The sequence below is a fragment of the Panthera leo genome, chromosome B1, assembly GCF_018350215.1.
Source record: "Panthera leo isolate Ple1 chromosome B1, P.leo_Ple1_pat1.1, whole genome shotgun sequence".
In the NCBI taxonomy this organism is placed as follows: Eukaryota; Metazoa; Chordata; class Mammalia; order Carnivora; family Felidae; genus Panthera; species Panthera leo.
The window spans coordinates 144677990-144702909 of NC_056682.1; positions in this window are offsets into that span (position 1 = coordinate 144677990).

Below are 24920 nucleotides of genomic sequence, written 5' to 3' on the forward strand. Positions count from 1 at the left end.
CATGCTCTGTCTCTCTCTGTCTCAAAAATAAATAAATGTTAAAAAAAAAAAAAAAAGAAAAAGAAATAAACTGTGAAAACTGAATGCTTTCCATTATATTATATTGATGTAGCATATACATTTTTGGAAAAAATGCTAAGGTTAAGAAAAGGGCTAAAAATTATTTAAACAGTAAACACTGTTGTTACATGAAACTTCTTTTCACAAATATCGAAGTCAAGAAAAGAGAGGAAAAATAAAACTAGAAGAGACTCTTTTTGGCTACTGTTTTGTTTTTTTTTTAATGTTTATTTATTTATTAATTTATTTAGAGAGAATGAGAATCTTAATCAGGCTCCACACTGTCAGTGCAGAGCCCAACATGGGGCTCGATCTCACGAACTGTGGGATCATGATCTGAGCCGAAATCAAGAGTTGGATGCGTAACTGAATGAGCCACCAAGGCGTCCCAACCATAAGAAACTCTTAAGTATAGAGAACAAACTGAGGGTTGCTGGAGGGGAGGTGGGGGGGGGGGGTGATGGACTAAATGGGTGATGGGTATTAAGCAGGGCACTTGTGAGGAGCAGTGGGTGTTACATGTAAGTGATGAATCATTAAATTCTACTCCTATTACACTATTTGTTAACTAACTAAAATTTAAATTAAAAATTTGAGGTAAAAACAAAGTAATATAAAAAAATTAAAATATAGGAGTAAACTTTGCTGTCTGTAACTGTTTACTTTCAACCTTTCTGTGCTTAGTTCCAGGTCAAGATAGATAATAATGGGGCCATTATTTCCAAGCCTTTATGCCAGCTTGTTTTTGTTTTGTCTTTTTGGTCTTTGAGATCTCGTCAGAGATTTTACTGCCAGCTTGTTTTTGTTTTGTCTTTTTGGTCTTTGAGATCTCGTCAGAGGGGAAGAGCATGTTCATCAATCACCAGGAAATGTAAAGTTTGTATTTATACCTCTTTTTTATCTCACAGATCCTTCAACCTCTGAATCATGCCCAGTACATAAAAGGTATTCAAAAATGTATGTGATGATAAAGAAATGGAAAGCAAGTGAAATCCAGAAAAAGAATGATATGGAATTATCCTTCTCCTCTTAAAGCAAAATAAAGCAGCTGAATCCTTTCAAGACATTAATGTGTCTTGCCTTCTGATTCAAGGCTGCTGCTGTGTTATCTCTCCTCAGAGGGGGTATCATCCTGAGAAGGCTTTGGGTGGCAGAACGGGAAGCCAGACCACCTGCATCCAAACCCCAGCTTTGGATTGCAGCATCCAAAAAAATTGCTTGAATCCTCTGTACCTCAGCTTTCTCCTCTGTAACATGGAGATAATGGTACTCCTCTCCCAGGCTGGTTTTGGGAATTAAATTAGTTAAATATATGTAAAAATACTTAAAATAGTTCCTGGCATATGGTAAACAGTCAATGAACAGTAGCTACTTTTATTGTGGAATTTTTATGTTTGAGAAAATCAGGGGTGGCTGAGGCTGGCTCAGTCAGTTGAGCAAGTGACTTTTGATCTCAAGGTCACGGGTTTGAGCCCCACAGTGGGTGTAGAGATTGCTTAAAAATAAAATCTTAAAAAAAAAAAAAGGAAATCATAATCAAAAAGAAACTCTCAGAATCCTTGGCGTAGTAGTGGAGGGTGGAAGGGGAAAGAAATATATATATTTTTTTAGACTTTCACATGGCTAGCCTAGAGTGTAGCTATTAATTTGTGAGTGTACTGTCTCAAAGCAGAATTGAATAACTAAGTTTTTCTTTTTCACTTCTATCACATTCCGTGGGAGAAGAATACCAGAGCTTGTTTTGGGTGGGGAACTGTAATCTAAGATGTGGTTCACATTCACTTCAAGTTATTTCTAAATGATAAAGAGAGTAAAATGTATAGGTTGCTGGTTTTCCTTATTCTTCATTTGTATTGTAAATCGCAATCTAGAGAACAAGCTATTTAGCATTCCAGGCAATTGTAGAAACGACAGCTAAATTGCTTGGCTCTGAGATTAAAAAAAAAAAAAAAAAAAAAAAAAATGGAGGCAAGTTGCCATCCCTTCTTTCTCCCTTATTCATGATGGGTGCAAGGAGCTACCTTTTCTTGAAGTCTAGATGCAGCCTCAGAATCCTCAATATGACATTCTAAGGCTCACTTGTAACTGATCAGACTTGATATTGAATTAAAATACAACTTGCCACCTTAGCTTAACTAATAACATGTAAGTGAAGATTGAGCGTGTAAGTGGAGAATAGAGCGCATATCTTATAGGTTTCATATCCTTAGCTAAGTTAGTAGGAAGCATTTAATGAAAATCTGAAAACTGTATAAGGAATCCACTAGAAATTTTCTTTCTACCTTTCATCATCTGCTGCTTTATGATGGCAGATCTGGAGTCCCGCCTCTGTGACTGTAATGATAGGTACCTTTTTTGGAGATGGGGTTGGATTTCTTGTAGTCTTGTTCTAAAGAGGTATGCATTATGCAATTTAGCATCTCTATTTTTTCATGGAATCTGCTTATAAAAAGGAGAGTGTGGTTGCTTGAGACTGTGAAATCAGAAGAGAGGTTTCTCATGAAACTAGCATTCAAGGAGGGAGGGCATGTGGATTATCTTACAGTTGCACCTGGAATGAATTGATGAATAGTGAGGCAGAACACACAGATGAAGGCCATGTGTCAGTGTCAATGGGGGGCCTTATCACCCAGACGGTGGTTTGATGATGAGGTCATAGGTCTACATGACCAAACCATATATTTAGTCTTGGTGATTTGCCAAAGCTCATAAGAGTTAGTGACCTGACATTAGCTGAGAACCTTCTTGGAAAAATGGGAGGGTGAGCTAACAAAATCCACACTCTGACCTCACTCTCTCCTCAGCGTTCCATAGCCCATAGGTGGGTACATTTGCCACTGATGAGTCAGAGGCTTTAGCATCTGGGGTTGGGTGGTGATTCTCCCCCTAATCCCTTTCTTACCATATTAAGAACAGTCACTCACCTTATAAATTATGCTACTTTAATTTATCTGGTCTCTTTTAGATAAACTTACTTAAAATATCAAGTATTTAATCAGTCTTATACTAATGATCAATTTTGTTTATTTAGTATCTCAAGATAGCTTTTAGCAGGATTTTATTTTTTAAATGTGGGAACTGATTATTTTATTTCATTTTTTTAAATGTTTATTTATTTTTGAGAGAGAAAGCAGGAGTGGAGGGACAGAGAGAGGGGGCCAGAGTATCTAAAGCAGGCTCTGAGCTGTCAATGCAAAGCCCCACTCAGGGTTAGAACCCACGAACCATGAGATCATGATCTGAGCTGAAGTCAGACACTTACCCAACTGAGATACCTAGGTGACCCGGGAGCTGGTTATTTTAAATGTAAGAACTGTATTTCACTAAGTGACCTTCCAAGTAGTGAACCCGAACACTTTTGAGACAGCTGTGACTCAGTAGGCATTTTTTTGATGTTATTGTGGGCATATAAAATTTAGATAGTAAAACCAAACTTAACATGCTTGATACTTCTTAAAAAATTCTATGTAATTCCTTATACAAAACAACAATTCTTTTTTATATAAAGTGAATAATAAAAAAAAAAGTTGGGTGCCTGGGTGGCTCAGTCGGTTGAGCGTTCAACTTTGGCTCAGGTCATGATCTCACGGTTTGTAGGTTTGAGTCCTGCATCAGGCCCTGTGCTGACAGCTCAGAGCCTAGAGCCTGTTTAGGATTCTGTGTCTCTGTCTCTCTCTGCCCCTCCCCTGCTCATTCTCTGTCTCTCTTTGTTTCTCAAAAATGAAGAAACATTTTTAAACATCAAAAAATTTTTAAAGATTTAAACAATTTTTAAACATTAACAATTTTTTAAATATTAAAAAAATAAGGTGAATAATCATCCCACTAATTTATTCACCTTGAGTTCAGGTTTTTATATTTTATATTTTCTTAAACATGAACCTCCAAATTTATCTTGATATAAAGAACTTACGCAGTTTTTCACCTGTGACTTTTGCTGCTCAGGTATTTACAGTCCATAGTCACTTTAATCCTAAAGTAAGAATATACATTATATTATTTCCCTGAGATTCAGTCTTCTTATCAGAAAAAAAATAGAGATGTATTACCAAAATCAAAGGTTTGTGGTAAGAGCTCTGTGAAATGGATTATGAATGTTCAAAGGCTTTATAAGTAGCAGTGTTCTATGCAAACACAGAATTATTACCCAAACCATCATTGTGTGTGTGTGTGTATGTGTGTGTAAATGATGCTTTTGTTAACCGTACCGACCTAAGCACTGTCAAACTAGGGACGAAGTGATGATTCTAAATCTTTAATGTCCTAGAGATTATATTTGTAAAATCAACTCAGTAGGACTTCTCTGAGCCTACGATGACTACATGGAAATTTAAGCAACCAAGTCCTTTTGTAGGCAATAGTGCCTATGTTTAGCTCAGTGAGAAAATTTCCCGTGTAGGATGGTCAGATAAAAAATGTCTATAGCTCACCGACTGGACCAACTGTAGACACTTATTTGAAATCTCATGGCACTCTTCTACTACTTCTTAAGATAGTTCAAACTCTTGGTTATAGTGGTCATATGATTTCCCACATAAGAGAGAAATGAATACCAAATAGATAAGGCATAGAGAAATCCCCAAAAGGACAAGACGTTGAACTAGTAAAATCTTAGCGCTGGCGCTCTGTTTAAAATGCCTCATATGCTGGGTCACCCACCGCCTGTCTCACTTACGCAACCCTGTCAATAGTATCTGTGACAGTTTACTCACTCAGGAGGTTTAGATTGTTCTGAGGGCCTGGGGTTTCCTCTGACAAATGGAGGAACGTGAGGAGAATAGAGGTTTGTTTGATGTTCTTGCGGAAGGTTCATGATGTCGGAGTCCATACCAAGGTGACGTGCTGAGACGGTGGGTGAAGTTAGAGTGATGTTGCTCTGCTCAGTAGGCTCAGGGCTTCGGAGAGAGACCCAGTCAATATTTACAGTAGTACAAAAATTTAGCTCAGAAGAATTTTGAGGGCTAAGGTCAAAACAATTCTATTTCATGTCTAGCCCTCTCTTTGGACAACTTGTCAGAAGTTTAGGGCATGTGTGTCTTGTTAGAATTTGCATTTCTAGTGCCTAGTACAGCAACTGAGAAGGAATGAGTTTGCAATATTCTTATTGAGTGGATGAAATGGCTTTTGAAGATTTCAGACTATCACTCATTTCCTCATCAAATGATACTGTGATCTAGCTGTCAAGATGAAGAGACAGAGAGAGAGAGGGAGACAGAGAGATAGAGAGAGATTAATCAATTTACAAGAGAGACATTGATGCTAAGGTTTAAATGATGTATAACAGCCTAACAAGCTAATTCTTTCCAGAAGTCTAATAATAGAGAATAGAGTGATAAATTTGAGAAATATGTCCATGACAGTAGGATTTCTGACAAAAGAACCTGGAGAACAATACATTCTTTTTTTTTTTTTTTAAGTTTTTATTTATTTATTTTGAAAGAGAGCAAGAGAGAGTGTGAGCCAGGGAGGGGCAGAGAGAGAGAGAATCCCAAGCAATCTCCATGCTGTCTATGTAGAGCCCCACGTGGGGCTCAATCTCAGGATCCATGAAATCATGACACTGAGCGGAAACCGAGTCAGATGCTTAATGAGCCACAGAGTGCCCCAAGCCATTCTTTTTAATAGGGTAGGTGGAGCAGGGCTAAAGAGGTTTCCCTCATGTCTCTCTAATAATGTTGCATTCCCGACTTCCTATTCTGCTTCTGCTCAAATCACATGACTAATTCATATTCTCTAATTTTATTGTCTTGCTCTTTATCTTGATAAGGCAAGAGCATTTTTATGTTCTAATAGAGAAATCGCTTCCTAGTTGCTTTAGCTTAATTGAATTTCCTATCTTTTATCTTATGATTCCAGTATTCAAAAATGTGTTTCTCCTCTTGAAATGAAGAAAACATTTTAAGCTTGAAGATTAGGCTTGATGGAGCTTGCAGGGTGTAAGAATGAAGAGAGAAAAGAACACGCAAACCTGAACAGATTCCCAGAAGTCTCTCTGAGAAATGCAGGAGTCATATGCCCAATTGTAAAATCAACAATATCATTAAATATGCAGTAGGATGATAACACGTAGAATGAGCCTGGCCAAAAACCACAAGCCCTGGAACAAGTTCAAACCAAATACCGACAGGAAACCACCCACCCAGGCATAGAGAGGTTAGATGCTCCTGCACAAAATGCAAGTGTGTCCGATGACTGACAGTCAACTCTTCTTGGTGAGTGAGTCTACTAGTCCCTCTGGACTTAGGGCTGGGGAAAGGACTAATGTTTTAGGGAAAAGTGGAGACACAAAATATGTCACAACTTAGAAATTTAACATCATCCTAATATTTTACTGTTTTTCAAACCCCTTAATGGTTTTCTTGATTCATTTATCTATACTGCTGGAAAAAAGCTTCAGTAAAATATTTGACAGTGTGGGTTATAGATGCATAAGTAAGACCTGTTTTTCACTTAAAAACGGGAAAGCTTTAAACAAAACAAATGCATAGAGAAAGAAACAAACAAAAAGCAGAAACAGACCACCAATACAAGAGAACAAACTGCCAGAGGGGAGGGGGAGGGGGGATGGGCCAAATGGGTGAAGGGGATGGGAGATACAGGCTTTGAGCTAGGAATGAATAAGTCCTGGATGAAAAGTACAGCATCGGGAACATAGTGAATGGTATTATGGGGGCAGAGGGGGGCTCCACTTGCGGTGAGCACAGCATAACATACAGAGAAGTTGAATCACTATGTTGTACATTTGAAGCTAATGCAACGTGTGTCAACTGTACTTCGATTTTAAAAAATGGGAAATAACACGGATAACACGTTTAACAGAGGCCAGGGGCCCGTCACTGCCCTAAGCACTTAACATATATTAGCTGCCATTTACCCATAGCAGCCCCATGAGTTAATGTTATTATCGTCTCCAATTTTTAGAAGAGGAAATTGAGTCACAGAGAGGTTAGGCAATTTTGTTTGGAAGTGGCCGAGTCAGGATGACTCCAATAACATGGACTTCCAATGATGGCAAAATTAACTTTTTTGTTTTTTTTAAATGAGGAAGTCTTTTTTTTTCCCTGAAAACTTTGTTGGATCTTGGAGGTAGCCATACATTTATTCATGTATTCAAGTACGTATAAGGTGTCTACTCTGTGCCGGGCACTGTGCTAGGAACTGGACCTCTCAAGTTGACCTGGGTGTCCATCCTCACTTAAAGATGCACAGCGATGAATGCTACTCTAGATCTATTTGTACATCCTTAAAACAGCGGTTGCTCTGCAGTGACTCTTGGGGAAAGGGTTGAGCAGCAACTTCCTCCCAAGCATGTCAGCTTTCCTACTCCCAGTATCAACTGGGCTGCTTCGCTTGTGCTCTGCTGGTTCCTACACTTGTAGGAACACAGAATGTCTCTGGAGAAAGATGCTCCTTCCTTGTTTTCTGTTAATAGAGAACGATTTTGGCCCGACGTTCCTTGATGTCAATCGGCAGAAATGTGTCCGGTTGGACAGGGCTGATAGTTTGACACAGAACAGTTCGTTTAAGGCTGTGTTACTAGATCCAGAGTTTCCTTGTGCACTTTCGTAGGAAAGAAGAGAATATCTGCTTTTCTTTTAACACCAAGTTCATTCAGCTCAGCCCACGAGAGGGCATGGGGACTGGCTGACAACATGACTTGCTAATCAGAAATATTCTCTGCCTTCCTTCTAAACCTAAGAGGACCAAGGTAAGCCAATATAAAGTTCTGTGTTGATTCTCTACACTACCTCCGTTTGTCTTCGGTATTAGGCAGAGTGCTGGGTTCTTTTCCTCAGCCCGGTGTGCTTGGAAAATGAGGATAAGTTTTCAACTCTCAATTACTGGGCGCATATCTCAAAACACAATATAACGTGTACTTGCCTATTGTCTTGGTTTGGGTCCCTCCAGATAGAGATTTGAAAGCAAGTCATTTATCTGGGACGTTTATCGCTTTTAGATCGACACAGGCACGCTGAGTAACAAGCAACGGGTGCTGTATTTTGGCATAGAACAGTAAGCAGATATTTAGCTCAGGGAGCTGCAGCACTGAGCTGATCTGAGCCGGGGTTCAGCTGATTTTGCCAGGACTTGCTCACTTGTCTGGGGGTTAACTGGCTATCAGTTGATCTGGGAAGGCCTCAGATGGGAAGACTGGAATGACTTCGCTCTGCTCCACAGGTCTCTCATTTTCTTCCTGGAACCGGGGACAGAGCATGTCCTTCTCAGGAGGATGACACAGGGCAAGAACAAGCAGAAGCAAACAAGTATGTTTTAGAGCCTCCAATTTAGTCATATTTGCTAATCACCACAGCAAAGTCCCAGAGCAGGTCTGGGAAGCAGATGCCAAGATTGTTAAAATGGGATTAAACTTGTTAGCATGTTGTTATAGAAATCAGCTGTGAGAGAGAATGGGGGCAAGAGCCTGGAAACAGTGGGCTATCCGTGGGTCTATCATGCTTGATGAAAGAGGGAAGGAGAGTTGGATGGAAGTGTCCCAGACGGTCCTGTAATCTAAACCTGAGCTGGCAAGCCCAATGGGGAGTCCTCAAGCCAAAGTTGGCCATCAGAGGAATCTTGTGTCTCCCATGAACGGTCAGTCATTGGCTAGAAGGAGGCTCTGGGAGGCATTTCCTCAGTACAGATGTAGCAATGAATTTTAGAGCATAGCAGCTGAGGGCTAGGGCCTGCGGTCAGTTATGTATGATATAGTTACAGGCCTGTAAGGTGCATTCTCAAGGTTACAACAGAAGTGAAGCTTAGACTCAGAAGGTGGGAAAATATATTTTGACCTTTAGTGAGAGGAATTGCAAGTGACATGGCAAGGAGTAGGGATATGAAGAGGGGTAAAGATTTGGGACCATTAATGCAATCAGTCTACCATAGGAAGTGAAGGAATTGCCCACGGAGGACTGGGGGGAGTGAGGCAAGGGAAGGAAACGACCAAGAAAGAGCGTACCAGCAAAGTAGTTGCCACTGTGGGAGACCACACTTAATCCATTAGCAACATTCTAGAAGCCGGTGTAAAATACCCATTACGGAGACATCCCACCCCAAGGGTGAGGGAGATAAGTGTTTATAGTTCAGTCTGAATGGAATTTAGATTGAGGTACAGAAATCATGGAAGATAAACGTCTAGAAAGATAAGAGGCCAGATAACAGAGGGTCTTGACTCCTGGGCTAAGATGTTTTTAGTTTACTGATAAGCTGAGGGGTAGGGGATAGGTGGCATGTGAACATTTTAAAGCACAATCAGGGTTTTGTGTGATCTGAAGGTCAACCTGACAATGCAGCAAGGATGGGTGGGATCATGGAGAATAGAAGGAAAGGGAACAAGTTAGGAGCCAGGAAGAGTTCAGGTAAGAAGTTTGAAAGCTTCAGCTAGAATGGCATCCGTAGAAACAAATAAGTGTAGATTTAACAGACATCTTGACATCAAAGGGGAAGACTTGGTGACTGCCGATTCACCGTGGGCGATAAGGGCTAGCAAAGTCGGAGGTGACTGGAAGGTGTTAGTCTGTGTAACTAAAGGAATAGTGGGTCTTTGGAAAGAAATGGTAAAATTAGAAGAATAAAGTAATGAAAACTTATCTTTGGGTGGAGGAAAGCTAGTGGTGTTAAAATGCTTGCTTTGGTTTTACTCTTGTCAGATTGAGGTGCTTAACAGAGAACGAGAGCGACGAATACAGAATCAGGAATCACTTCAAGGACACCCATAGCTGTGGCCAGGCATGAAATAGGCAAGAGGTAATATGGAAATGTCCTCACAGACTTGCAGGCCATAACACTTCCCAGGTCTGACCCATCAGAGAGGAGATGACTTCCCTTATGCTCAGGGCCAGCCCAGCACTTTCCCCCATCTGGAAGGAGCCATGGCATGGGAAGCAATCAGCACACAACAGAGAACTAAGGAAGAAAGGATCAATGTAAGAGGTGGATCCTCTTTCATACAAGTCTCTGTTGACCCCGGGGCTCTGATTGCTTTTCTGTTTTTATTCAGCTGTGCCTGTGTTTTTCCTCTGCCTTCTTTGTTTCTGGTTCCTTTGCAGGCATTTGTAAACCTTGCTATGAATTTGTCATTGAAAAACAACACCTATGAGAATACCGGTTTTCCAATTAGCATCAGAACTGGAGGGAAAGCCACACAGAGAGCTAGGTAAGTAAGACGGGGATAAATCCTTCAAGGTAAGGGGTATTTGCACCTAAACCTAGTTTGAGACTGTAAACCAAATGCAAATGCCAGTGGACATCCCGGGGTTTCTGCCAGACAAGTTTAAATAGGACCAGAGTCACACTGGGTCCTCTGATAGCTGATTCACGAAAGATGTTCTCATCATTTGCAGTGTGGGAGGTAGTTCGCGTCAAGGTTCCTAACAAAACGGGTCTCTGCTCCACACCTTGCCAGTATTCCTAGAAAACTTTTTGCTTCCCACCTGCAAAGCCATATCAGGCCACTTAGAGGAGTTCTTTATTAAGTTCACAAGCATGGGCAGAGTAGTCTCCACTCCAGACTTCTTCCACTGTAGGTACATATTCTCTTCCCCTGAATGATAGTCCATCCTTCTCTCGTGTTTGTGCTGTGTGTCTGCTTCCTTCCCCAACAATTATGTGCTTACTAATAACTATAACAATAGCTAGTCTACATTAAGCTAACCTCTGTGCTAAGCATCCTATCTATATTATTCCATGTTTATCTTCACCATGACTTTCTGAGGTAGATATCATCACCTCTGTTTTCCGGGAAAGAAACAGATTCATTGACATTAGCAACTTGCCGAAAGCCATGAGAAGCAGAAGGGGCAAAGCTGGGATTTGAACCCACGGACTCCCATTTATTTAAAGAAGAGACACATCTACCTGCACAGGTGACAGTTGTGAGATAACCTCTATTGTATTTCCTAGATCGTTAAGCCTGTCAATTGACTTTATATCTTGTTTTTATACGCTATCTCCAACTTGCAATTATTGTACCACTGCTATTCATTACTTGAGATACTTGTGAAGCCGTAAAGTAACAATAATAAGAATAATACTGCATCATACTCTGCAAACATTTGCCTCTGAGGTTTGTGTTATTTCTGTTTATGTAAGGTAGGGAATTATTGAGGAACCTGAATTTGACCTGCATTTTTGCCCTCACTGAAATTCATTGAATACACGGACATCGGTTTAAAAGTGTTATGGCTTTGAGTGGACAAGATGATGTGGAAAAAGGCTAGACACGTACGTCATCCACTCAAGATGGGCTGGCCACCAAGAGGGGTCCGCACGGTATACCCTCGTCCTGGTCCAAGTACCACGGTCCAGGGTCTGGCCTTTAGCTGTGTTGATTTGGAAACCAGAAGATATAAACACAATGCAAATGGATCTGCTTCTCAAAATAGATTTAGTTAGCCTTAGAGAATAAGCTGTAAAATCAAGATGGAAACTTATTATTATATTTCCTAGATGCTTAACTGCATTTTTAAAAACACTTCAACATTTTTGAAATGAGTGGCATACATATAATCAGCATCTTAGCACTGAGGAAATAATGGTAATTAAAATGTAAACCACAAGTCCCAAGAAGACTAGGATCCTCTGGCCAGTTCATTTTCTCCCAGGGTGCAAGGAAGACAGGAAGTAAACGTATAATCAGATGGTTGCTTGGGAACATGGAATCCAATCAGAAAGAGTTCTTTGATATAAATATTGAAAGAAATCAGACTGAGCTAATTTCACGCATCCATCTCTGTGATCAGAATGTGGCCATGGCAGATTGGCTCTGAACATCCCTTCACACCTCCTAGCAGACATTTCTGTGCTGGTTACCATTTCTGTTCTCCCCTCTAACTATAATTAGGGTTCTGGAGATGAAGTAGGTTCCTTCAGGGAGATATATTTGTGCGACATTTGGGAGAGACAGGAGGCTTGAGGCCATTTTTATTTCATGATGGTTTTGGCTGCTTTCTGGGAATAAGCCACAGTGTTCCAGCATCCAGTCTTCTGCTCTGAGAATTAGTTGCACTGGTGGCAGCTTTTTTGACTCTTGCATCATGGCTATCATGGTATGTTCTCAACTTTCAAAGTTTCAATGGCAATTTCTCAATTTCTTCATCCTCTTGACTGAGGCACAGTCAGTTCTTCAGGGTTCTTGGGGAAGAGGGTTCATGGTTGGGAAGGGTTCCATGACCGTGAGTCCAGTTTTCCTACACTGAACCCAGTGTATAGAGCGATTTCTCATGGACAGTCACATTTCTTCTTTTGTGATAGTTTATCCAGCGACTAACAGTCAGTTTTGACAATCTGGGAGCCATTTGTCTCTTACGGGTAGCAGTGTACCTTTCTCCTCTGCCCTATGATGTACTGATCCTATCCTTTGGCCCTTGGAGGGCAATGTTATTTCCAAGTTTTGGGGAGAAGCTTCATTTTTGCCTCTTTTACTATCTACAGTTAAACAATTTAATGGGAAGATGTCTCAGCACGTGTTATAGATGTAGCAGCCACAAGAAAGTAGCAGAGAGCATCATCAAGTGTGAAAGCACATCACACGATGACACTATTGCAAGCCATTTTGCAACTGTTAAGCTTTACACTCCTTTTCACTCTTCGGGGGAAAGTGCATCAGGCCAGAGTCCTCTCTTGCTTTCTTTAAGCATTTTCCCCCTGTGAAACAACTCCTTTTTTTTTTTCTCTCTCTCTCTCTCTTTGGCGGGACAGGTCTGCAGTATAGATAGAGTAGCTTAACAATTTTATTCAAGTCACAGCTGATACAGGCTGAGACCATGAAGAATGACACCTGTGTATTCATACGGCCAAGGACAACTTAGTTTGGAAGACTTTATATTTTGCATAGTCTCCTTTTCTCCTTTCATCTTTCAAAGAACAAGATAATATCAGAAATGGTTTCCGAATGAATATTGTGAGAAGTGAGTCCTCCTCCCTTTCCTCCAAAACCATTGGGAGAGACAGGAGGCTTGAGGCCTCCAGATTGATCCAAAGTAAAACCATCGTTGTGACTTCATCTAGGATTTGACACCATCTAATGTCCATCAAGAAGTGATAATCTACTGACCAACTGGCCATTTGCTTCTTGTCAAGTATCGACAATTATTTCTATCTTTTGAAATCAGCTAAGACATACTTGTGCCTATGACACACCAGTCCCATTCCTTTTTATCTTCCAGTGAAGCTCCTTGTTTTATCTACTCATTATATTTAATTAGGTTTAAATTAACAAACCAAGGCTACAACTTTCTGTTCACCACGACAGGGAACTCTAGCTCACGTAGACAAAGGCAGGCTTTGTCGACTCTAAAACACTTTTTTTTTTCATAAGGTAGTTGCTCAGAAAGGAGAAAGAGTGGGAAACATTGGAAGTTCAAGACTAGGTCTGGCCCACTAGGCATTTAGCTTTTTTTTTTTTTAATGGTTGGAAAAGAACCAAGGGCCTCTTTACAGAACAGAGAAGCGTGGGCTCAGTGATATTATCTCTACAGGATGTGTCCCCAAATCCCATTAATGACTCATTATAAATTCATATTCCATCAGTACATCTAAACTCTTGCTTTGTGCAATATCTTGGAATGTTTATTACTAGGCACACTTTGTGGTTACTGAGGTTCTAAAATTCCCTCCTTAAATTTCCAAGTGTTCTGGAATTCACTGAACCAGACTGTTCCTAGTCTATTTTGTTTTATTTTATTTTATTTTATTTTATTTTATTTGAGAGAGAGAAAGAGAGTGAAAGCATGCATGCATGAGATAGGAAGGAGCAGAGAGAGATAGAGAAAGAGAGAGAATCCCAAGCAGGCTCCATGCTCAGCACAGAGCTGGATGCAGGGCTCCATCCCATGACCCTGGGATCATGAATTGAGCCAAAATTAAGAGGTGGACACTCACCTGACTGACCCAACCAGGTGCCTCCAGATTGTGCCCATTCTTTTTCTTTTTCTTTTTTTTTTTTTTTTTTTTTGAGAGAGAAAGAGAGAGACAGGGTGTGAGTAGGGGATGGACAGAGAGAGAGGGAGACACAGAATCAGAAGCAGGCTCCAGGCTCTAAGCTGTCAGCACAGAGCCCGACGCAGGGCTCGAACTTATGAACTGTGAGATCACAACCTGAGCCGAAGTCGGACGCTTAACCAACTGAGCCACCCAGGTGCCCCAAAACTGTGCCCATTCTTTAACAAGAAGGAGATGATAGTTGAAAACACAAAAGCAAGAATGTAGTTTTAACCAGGCACGGGAGAGATTAAATAACAGAAAGCAAAAGGAAAGGATTCCTTCTCTTCTTCCTTTGTCTCTTCATCATCTGTCTCCTGCTAATGTTTGCCTTTTTCTTATCTTTTGGCCTTTTTCTCTCTTTGGTTTATAGATTCAGGTTTTCTTCCTCCTCTCTACATTATTCTCTACATCCCTTTTGAAGCTGGGAATATTGACAGGTAACAGCATCATTAATACCACGTGTCTTGATATACAGCTAAAAGGTAGGAGTTGGTTTTTCTATTCATGTTTGGGCTTTTACTGCCTGCAGGGTTCTTGTTTCAGAATAACCACCCCGCCACCGCTGCCGTCACTAAAACAGCTTCTATATGGATAAGCCTCTTGTTTTCAGGAAGCGTTCATTGTAATTTCCACCCCCAGCAGTGTCCATCCCTTTGCCTTTATTCTGTCCTTCACACCGAAGGAATTCACTCTTTTTACATCACAGGTTTTCTGATATTTGAAAAATTTATCACATCTTCCATAGCCCCTTCCACACCCCAAGCTAAGGATCTCATCTGGCATGCATTTAAACTCATTACCCAGGTCACTTTTTCTAGTTTGTCGAAGTCTTTAACATACGGTACCGAGAACTGCAAAGACTCTTTTTGGGTGTTATCTTCGCTGATCCTGAAAGGATATTTCAAAAAATTGCAAGTTAATATTCTGTGTCTTCTTATACTTTGGGCATATATTGAAACTGAGGTCAACTATAACATCCAAATCTTTTTTATAAGCCAGCTTTCTCCTATGTTCTTTTGTGTCACTTTGGTTTTGTTTTAAATGCAATATTTTATTTTTATTTCCTTTAACTTTCAACTTGTTGGTTTCAGCCCTCAATTCCTGGTTGTTAGGTACAATGTTGAGTTTCAATTTGTCAAGTTATTTAGCTACACTTTTAGTTTTGATAACAATATTTTCAATGACTTTGAGGACAAGAATACTGTAGGTGTCGAATGAGGTCTGTCACTGCTGTGTGATACAATTACATTTAATATTAACAGATTAGAGCCATGTGAAGCCATGCTAAAGAATTCTATCCACCAAAGGGTATCTTTTTCTTATAGTTTCTAAAAAAGAAGCAAAAAACCAAAATAAAACTTCAAAACAAAACAAAACAAAACCCTACAGTTTCCCTTGATTGAAATAAATGCCTGGTCACTATACTCACTATGTACAAGTAAAAATAAAAAAGAAGTCACCAGTCATTTCTCTGTCCAGACATAACCAAAGCTAACATTGTGGAACATGTCTTCTGGTCCATTCTCATATTTTAAATATATATCCATATACCCATATTTTATATCCATATTTTAAATGGAATTATAATTGGACACTCTATTTTGTCACTTAGTTTCCTCACTTAAGAATCTATCTTGTATATTCATTACATATTTTCATAAAACATCATCTCTAATTGCTTGTAATACTGCACTGTGTGAATATATGATTGGTTCATTTTATCATTATCTTGTTGCTGTTGGAAGCAATCACAGTCAATATGTTATATATCCACCTACTTCTTCCCAGTATACATTTGCTCTCTGACTAAAATGAAGGCCTCTCATTCTTTCAAGTGGCTCTGACGAGAAAGGCAATATGGTACCCTGCAAAGAAGCTTTGTGATAGTGTTGGGTTGGTCCTCCTTTGTATGTTTGTCTTGACTAATTTCTTTCTATTCTGTTGCCACTTCTAGCACACTCAAGGTGGGGAACTCCGGTAGGAAGAATGAAATGGAAGAGTGCCCAACATATCTGCCAGATCGGGGAAAAGACTGCTTTTCAAAGGAGCTTTGATGGGCACACTCTCCTTTCACTAAAAAGTGGTGTTAATTAACCACTCCATCCTATCTTCCAAAGAACAAAGTATATGGTTGTCAATTTCTAAAAGTTCTTAAATTGGGGAAGTTGCAATGAAGAGATTGAAGATAGGGTCTTGTTTTTTAGTTTCCCTTTTCTGCAAATGACCATCCATTTCTATATCTAGAAACTCGAAAGTCATCCCTCAATGCTCCTTCTCTTTTTCCAACTCCACCGATAGGTCCACCACCAGGTCATGGTCATCATGTTTTCTAAACACATTCCAAATCTGTCTATTTCTCTCCTTCCCCACAACCACCACCTTTTTCAGACCAGTATTGTACACCCTTACTTGGAGTTTAACAATTCCCTACCTGGCTCCTACCCTTCCCATCTATTTCTCACACTGTGGCCACAGAATGAGCACAAGTTCATCGTGTCATAGCTTTCTGGGAAAATTTCAGTGACCGCCCATGGTTGTGAAGAGACCGTGTCCCACAAAGCCCAGGCAATCCATGGCCTGAGAGACAGCGAAATGGAGAAGTATATAGGCATGGGCTCTGGAGCTGAGACCATGATGGTTCAGTTCCTGCCTCTAACACTCACTAGCTGGGCCAAACTGAGAGACTACCTCACTTCTACAGGCCTGTTTTCTCACCTATAAAATAAGACGAATAATGGTCCCTCCTTCATAGGGTTTTCAGGAAAACTGAAAAAGCTAGTATCTATAAGCACTAAAAAACCTCCCAGAAACATAGTAAGTGCTTGTAAGTGTTAGTTATTATTATTATCTTTTCAGCTTCATCTCACCTCTAACAGCCCCCCTTCCCTCCAGCTGTCCAGGTTCCAGCCACCATGGCTTTCCCTCACTTCTTCAACTGCTCTAAGTTCCTTCCTGTTCCTGCTCCTCCCAGCGTGCTCCCCTTCAAATTTCCTGTGGTTAACTCTGACCCTGCCTTCAGGATCAGCACTCCCTCATCCCTGTGACTAAGACCTTTCCCTCTTGGCCCTTCTCTCATGATTATCTGGCTAATATTTGCCTCCTCTGATAGAGGAGGTAGTAGGCTGTTTTGCTAACCACTGTGCTCCTCTGCCTGGAGCAGTGTTTGACGCCAAATAGCACTGGATAAAGATTTGGTCTTTGAAGTGTTTTGTCTTGTCATGCCACATCACGCCGGCAGGTGGCATCAAAATGCATCTTATCAACGACTGAGCCACAGGATTCTAGCCCTCTAGAAACACAGCCCAAACCCAAGTGGCAGGTTACGATGTTTCCCATTGTTTAGGAGTAAAAAAAGTTGGAGAATTCCAAAGACTTTTATCTATCTGTTCGCATATATTGTATCTAGAGGTGAGTGGTCTTCCAAGTGAATTATAAAAGGTTATGAAATTTTGATATTCGCAAATTAGAACGATTATGCTTCTAAAATTTAAGAGGATCTGAATCTAATCTTCTACTAAGGCGACTCCCTGTCCAGCAGCGTGTGGTCAGAACTTCTAACACACGCCCAGGTGATTGGAATGTCCCGAATTTTAAGAAATATTTCAGGATCTCTTTATGGCACGAGGGAGGTCTTAAGCTAGTTTTGGTTTTCAATTGCTCCCGCTACTGTATGATTTAATTTACTGGTGGAATTGTGCCTGAATGGCTTTGTTATTGTGTAATTGTTGAAATTAGGCTACTTCTGTTGTTCTTCTGTTCCCCGGTTCTTACTATGTAATGCTTTATTCCAGGGTAGAATTAGTGAAGTAGGTGGGTCCTGGTGAAAAAAGTTGGGAGAAATGATGCTCTTTTTTTTTTTTTTTTTAAGTCTGTTTGTTTGTTGAGAGAGCATAAGAAGGAAAGGAGCAGAGAGAGAGAGAAAAAGAGAGAATCCCAAGCAGGCTCAGCACTGTCAGCCCAGAGTCTGACTTGGGGCTCGACCTAACTAACCGTGGGATCCTGACCTGAGCCAAAATTAAGAGTCTGACGCTTAACTGACTGAGCCACCCAGGCACTCAGAGAAATGCTAGTCTTGGGCAGCGCTCAGGGAAAGAATGAATATCTGTGCAGGGAGATGCAGCCGGAAGGTTCTGTGGACCTAGATCTAAACTGAAGGTGAGAAAAAAACCTTGGGTTTCTGAAGTGTAATTTTACCCAAACGAAATTTGCACTGTATTCCAAAATGAATCAAGCACCTATGATACTCTCAAATTTGGTATTTATAAAAAAAACAGGTTTATTATTATTTTTTTTTTGATGTTTATTTATTTTTGAGAGAGAGAGAGAGACAGAGCACAAGCAGGGTAGGGGCAGAGAGAGAGAGAGGGAGACACAGAATAGGAAGCAGGTTCTGGGCTCTGAGCTGTCAGCATGGAGTCTGATGCGGGGCTTGAACCCATCAACTGTGAGATCACGACTTGAGCCAAAGTCAGACATTTAACCAACTGAGCCACCCAGGTGCCCTCAGGTTTATTTCTAATTAGGTGCCGCTGAATAAAATAGATGATGAACTAGAACAGGCCGTTTCACTCAGCAACATGTGTGCCCCCAGGCTGAGTCCCACACCTATTTCCTTCTGCATTGTTCAAGTCTGGAGGATGGAAATGTCAGTGGACAGAAAATGGGAAATAAATATGCTCATGTGAAAAATGTACTCTAAGCTAATTAAAATATACTAGGTCAGCATATGCTTCATTTTTCAATAAAACGATAATTTTATTTCAAGAGTTCTGAAACTTAAAATTTTAAAGTATAAGACTACTTTTAAGATTTCGGTGATAATCTGTCATAGAATTTACCAGAGAAGCCTCTCATTCTCATGTACTCTACCCTCCCTTCTTCTATGACTTCATTTTGATGAGTCTGAGATATGAATGTAGCAGTTTCTGCCAGACATTATAACTGCTAGAAGACACAGAAACCTAAATAAATTGAATTTATAGATACTCATCAAGTCCTATTTGCTCTAATTTCTGACTGTCCAATGAACAAATATTTTACAAGGCTTTAAGTACACTTGGCAGCTCTCATTCATTTATTTATTATCTTTTTCATTCATTTATTAATTTTTTCACAAGGCAATGCTCTGGATGCCATGAATAATTAAACACACAGATTATATAGTCATTATTGTTATTGTTATTGTTGCCAATAACTTGTAAATGAGGAAGCAGTCATGTTTGATAAAGATTGGAGATCAGCAACAGGGACTGAAAAAATAATAGTTTCATGATTACTCTTTTTTTTGGAGTCAGTGTTGAAAAAATGTCTTAACAGTAGACCTGCAAATTAATGGTCTTTTCTGAATATTTAGTAACTAAATCTTTTAGAAGAAATACAAGGAAATTCGAATTATACTAAATAGCATTGCAGATTTCTTATATTTGCTTTATTTATTTTGCTTTATTATTGCTCCTATTAAGGGCAGTCTATGAAATTACACAAATTGAAGCATGCTTAGCAAGAAGATATCAAGTTTTAAGGAACGGTGTTTCAATTCTAGTCATTACTGACTACAGTTCAATGGAAGAATTTCTAGGCAACCTGTTTTAATTTTTGAAAGTGGTAGTCTTAAGCCAAGAAGTATTATGCTCAAAGAAAGAGAGATGAAACACAGAATTTTCATAAAGAATATGAATGCTAAGACTCTTCCTTTTCATATACATGAATATGATCTCATTAATTATAGCAAACTGTTTTTAGCAAAAATGTACAAATACATGTCAGAAAGAAGAAGAGAAAAGAGACTTTTCTGTAGTTTTGAGTTTAAGGGGGGAAAATTTTATTCAACCAGAAAAATGGGGGGAAATGTTGACATTAGTCTTTGGCTATTGTGGCCATACCCATGATTACTATGGCAACAGGTAGCAAAACAATGACATCATCTTCGGTTTGAGTGCCACGCTGGGGCACTAGTCACACCCTGCACAACTCAAAGGACTGCCTCTCCATCCTTCCTTTCCCGGTTAAGTGGCTGTTGAAAGAGGGAAACCACAGAGACACTCATCAGCATCAGAGGCAATATTAATTAATTAATTCATACATTTATTTATTCATTCATTTCTTCAGCAAATATTTACAGTCCAGCTACCTAGAAACGTTTTCCCTGGGGGCAAAGTCAGGTCTTAGAGAAAGCTCCATGTGCTTCTTGATCTGTTTTTCCTCTACAAGCGACTGTCTGAAAATAATGATGCTGTTTTTCGTGTATCTTTTTTTAAAAAGCCAATGGGGGCGCCTGGGTGGCTGAGTCAGTTAAGCGTCCGACTTCAGCTCAGGTCATGATCTCCCGGTTCGTGGGTTTCTGCCCCACGTCTGGCTCTGTGCTGACAGCTCAGAGCATGGAGCCTGCTTCAGATTCTGTGTCTCCCTCTCTCTCTTCTCCTCCCCCACTCGCACTGTCTCTCTCTCTCTCTCTCAAAAATAAAAAAAAATTTTTTTTAAATAAAATAATAAAAATAAATAATAAAAAAAAGCCAACTAACATTTAGGAAAAGGAAGGTAGAGGCTGCTGCTTCCATATCACTAGGCCATTGGGGCGATGCAAATGACCTGGCAACATTTTCTTCTGGCATCTCTAAGACTATTGAAAGTTGGGCCCCAGCAAGAGTGGAGCATCTACTGACACCACTGTGACCCAATTCAAGCTCTTTGTAAGCTCTCTGAGGATGATGTTTACTAGTAAAGGCTTTCAAGGTAGTCTTTAATTCTGAAGATTAAAAGAGCTTATTTTCCCAAGAGCAGAAATGAAACAAATGAGGATAACAAAAAGTGAAATGGGGAAAAATAAAAATGCAAGATCATTCTGAGAAGTCAATTATATATTAGGCTTTTATGTACATGATTTTGTGCAATTCGTACAATAAGCATATTAAGTAGTGTATTACCCACATCTTGCAGATGAGAAATATGTTCAATGGGTAGCCCAAGGTCTAGTCTTAGGTGGCAGAATCAGGATTCCAACTCAGATCCATATGACTCTAAACTGAGGATTTTTTCACCACACGTAAGTAGAGATCATTGGTTTATTGAACAAGGGTTGTTAGCCGATGGCTCCAGCAGAGTCTCTTAAAGCTTTAGTCATTTTGATGTGTGTGTAATTTCACTCCAAAGAAGGCACATTTAAGATCATCAGAGGAACATAAGAACTTCTAGAAACTCAAGCGACACTGGTTCATAGAGAAATGTGTGAGGTCCACAATCTGTTACTATGAAATGAGGCAGCTGCCCAGCTATTGAGTGACTCATACACTTCCTTCAGAGAATGGCAAGTGTAGTAGTAAGGGTATGATTCTTTAAATAAGAAGGAATTAAAGTTATTTAGGAAGAAAGTTTTTACGTTGTGCATGAATATTAGATAATTAGAATACTTGTAGAATCCAGAAAGGATCATTGGAACACCCATTCATTTACCTATTAACTTACAAACTTAATAATATTTTTAAATTGAATAATATGTGGCAGGCACTGTTCTAGATGATGAAAGCCTTGCCACGATAATTAAGAAGCAGTGTCTACGTAATGCACTCGAAACTGTCTACAAGCATCTCCTTTATATCAAACACCGTATTAGGCAGTGCGGATACTTCAATGGATAAAAAAAAGGCAAAAATATATGCTTAAAAAAATCTCATAGGCTACTACCAGAAATACAACACAAACAAGTAAATAGGATGATGCTAAGTACTATGGGGAAAAATAAAACTGGACTAAGGGAGTGGAGAGAATAGGACTATAAGGAGAGGATTCACATAGGGTAGTCTGAGATCTCACTGGGAGAGTGATGTCAACCAAATATTGAAGGAGATGTGGGGGTGATTCAGGCAAATATCTTGGGAACAAATATTTCATGCAAAGGGAAGAACAAGAGCAAAGTCTCCGAGGGAGCAGGGTGCCGGGAGTGTTTGAGGAGGAGTGATGTGGTCAGTATGGCTGCAGTGAAGTGAGTGTGGGAGAGGAGCAGGAGAAGGAAGCATGGCTCCTACTGAGAACCAAATTATGTGGGGCTTTGTGGGCCAAGTTAAGGATGTTGGCTCTCATTCGTAGGGAGACGGGAAACCATTGGAAGATTATGAACTTCTGGATGACATGACCTGACTTAGATTTTCAAAGGATTACCCTGACTTCTAGGCTAAGAATAGACTATAGGAGAGCAAGGATAGAAGCTGGGAACTACTTAGAAGTATCACAGTAAGAGAGTTATTGACAAATAAGCAGTATTTAAAGTCAAAGGAACAGAGTTTGCATCAGAGCAAGCATGTTGCTAGAAGAGAGAAGACATTCAAAGATGGAGGGCTAGGGTCCTGAAACATTTTGGCATAAAGTCAATAGAAGGAAATAATAAAGGATATTGAGAAACAGGCCACTAATGGGATTGGCTGGTGATTGTGGTGGAGTGATGAGGTAAGACCAGAGTGGGCTCAAGAGAGAGCAGTTGAATGAATTTGGAGATGGGGAGTATAGATTGGGGTGTGGGGTAGGTAATTTTTTTCTATAAAAGGCCAGATAAGAGATATTTTAAGCTTTGTGACCATAGGGTCCCTTTGCCACTACTCGACTCTCTTGTTCTAGTACAAAAGCAGCTCAGACAACGCATAAATGAACGAGTGTGGTTTTGGTTCCAATAAAACTTTATTTCAAAAAGCTCTCTGTGAGCCGGATTTGACCTGCAGGTTGTAGTTTGCTGCTCCCTGATATGGAAAATTATGTCGAGGAGTAGAGCACTGAATTTGGTAGAAGCTGGAGGAAAACACGGAAGTGGAGGAAGAAGGCTCACCTGAGAGTCTGTTTCAGGAGACCGAGGAAAGTAGTTGCTGGAGTTATGACTTTTAATAATATGAGTCCACTCAAGGAATTCCTATTTTGTCAGGGAATGTTCACAAGTAAGTATAACACAGGTTTGCCGCTGTCTTGGTGAGAGTAGGAGCTCAGAGTTTGGCTGAGGTTGCCAAGGGCAATATGTGGGGAGAGAGAAGTAAGTTGAGGACATAACTTTGGGACTGTCTGGCATATGAGAATAAAAAGCAGCTGGAGGAGATCTCGGGAAGAGACATCAGAGAGGCAAGAATCAGGAGCAGAGCCAGCTTCGTGGGCACGTCACCTGTGGAGTCACAGGGCCTGGGCTTCGAAGAGACCTCTGCTTGGCTTTATGATCTGCTGTCACCATCCTGAAATTCACAATAATTTTTCCAGCAAGCGGCTCTGCATTCTCATTTGCATCGAGCCCCGCACACTACGTAGGTTGTCCTGAAACAGCAGCATATAATTAGACTCTCCAGGCCAGTGTAATGTCATAAAAGCAAGGGTAGTAAAGAGTTTCAACCAAGAGGAGTTGGAAAAAGGAGGGATAAAAGTAACAGTGAAAAGGCCATGATGACATTACTGTCTTTCTCGAGAAATGACATATTGTCTTTCATTCCATGAAAGCAAAATAAAATCGCCATAGAAAAAATATGCCATACTCCGGGACACAAGGAAATGATCGCAACGTCAAACCACAAATTATGAAGCACACTTTTTAAATACAGTGTATCATTAATGAGGAGAGGGAGAGTGCTGGGAGCCAGCCTATACATGCCACATCAGAGTGCAGTAGGATTCAGCCGTCCAAAGCTTCCCTAGAAATCCTTTGAGTAGAACAAAGAGGGCTAAGCAAGTACATCTGTAGAGGTGGCCTTAGGCTCTGTAGATACCCAGTTGTTATCATCAACAGCCACGACATTTGCCATGGCTCTATTTTTTCCATGATAGAGATTAAAACATGAGAGTCTGCAGATACATATTTTTTTGACCTGCACTGCCTTTAAAATGTAGAAGTTTCACTTTTTAAAAATCCACATTTTGAGGTACCTGGGTGGCTCAGTCGGTTGAGCGTCTGACTCTTGGTTTCAGGTCAGGTCATGATTTCATGGTTTGTGAGTTTGAGCCCCACATCAGGTTCTGTACTGAGGGCTGGGAGCCTGCTTGGGATTCTCTCTCTCTCTCTCTCTCACAATAAATAAACTTTGAAAAATTAAAAAAAATAAAAATCCACATTTTTACAGTCTATTGAAAAAGAAGATCTGGCCAGAATGTGCTTACATAACAACCAGATAGCAGCTAATCAGTGAGTAGCTGCCCATCCCTGGGATAAAGCACACACTGCAGTTTACCATAGACCCCACCGTTCCCTCTTGTCTTATATTTGGCCCATGTCACCCATTTATATCATCCACTTTATCTCTGTAAGCATTTGAGTTTCAAAACCCTGGTATATGACCCAACCTTTTAACCTAGGAGCACCTCCAAGCGAAATAGAAGAAAAGAGAGCTTTGCTGAGACTCACATTGACTGTAGGGGAGAGAAATTCACCCAGGATAAACAAAACACTAGATATGACATGACAGTATTTAAGGAAACAAGCAAAATGGAGGCTTTGCACTCAGAGATCACTATGGACTCTCCCCCCTGTTATTTCCCCTTTACTCTTAAGCAAAGTGAATATAGTTCAAAGGTGAATACTAGTCAGAAATAAATCTGCTGTAGACCCATGTCTAACATTGTAACTAATCAGTTTCTTAAAAAATGAGGACGAGAGTGGGGTGCCTGGGTGGCTCGTCGGTTAAGCGTCCGACTTCGGCTCAGGTCATGATCTCACAGTCTGTGGGTTCGAGCCCCGCATCGGGCTCTGTGCTGACAGCTCAGAGCCTGGAGCCTGCTTCCGATTCTGTGTCTCCCTCTCTCTCTGCCCCTCCCCTGCTCGTGTTCTGTCTCTCTCTGTCGCAAAAATAAATAAAAGCATTAAAAAAAAAAAATGAGGACGAGAATAAGCAAAGGGAAGCTGAAGTAAATATATCAAAAATGAA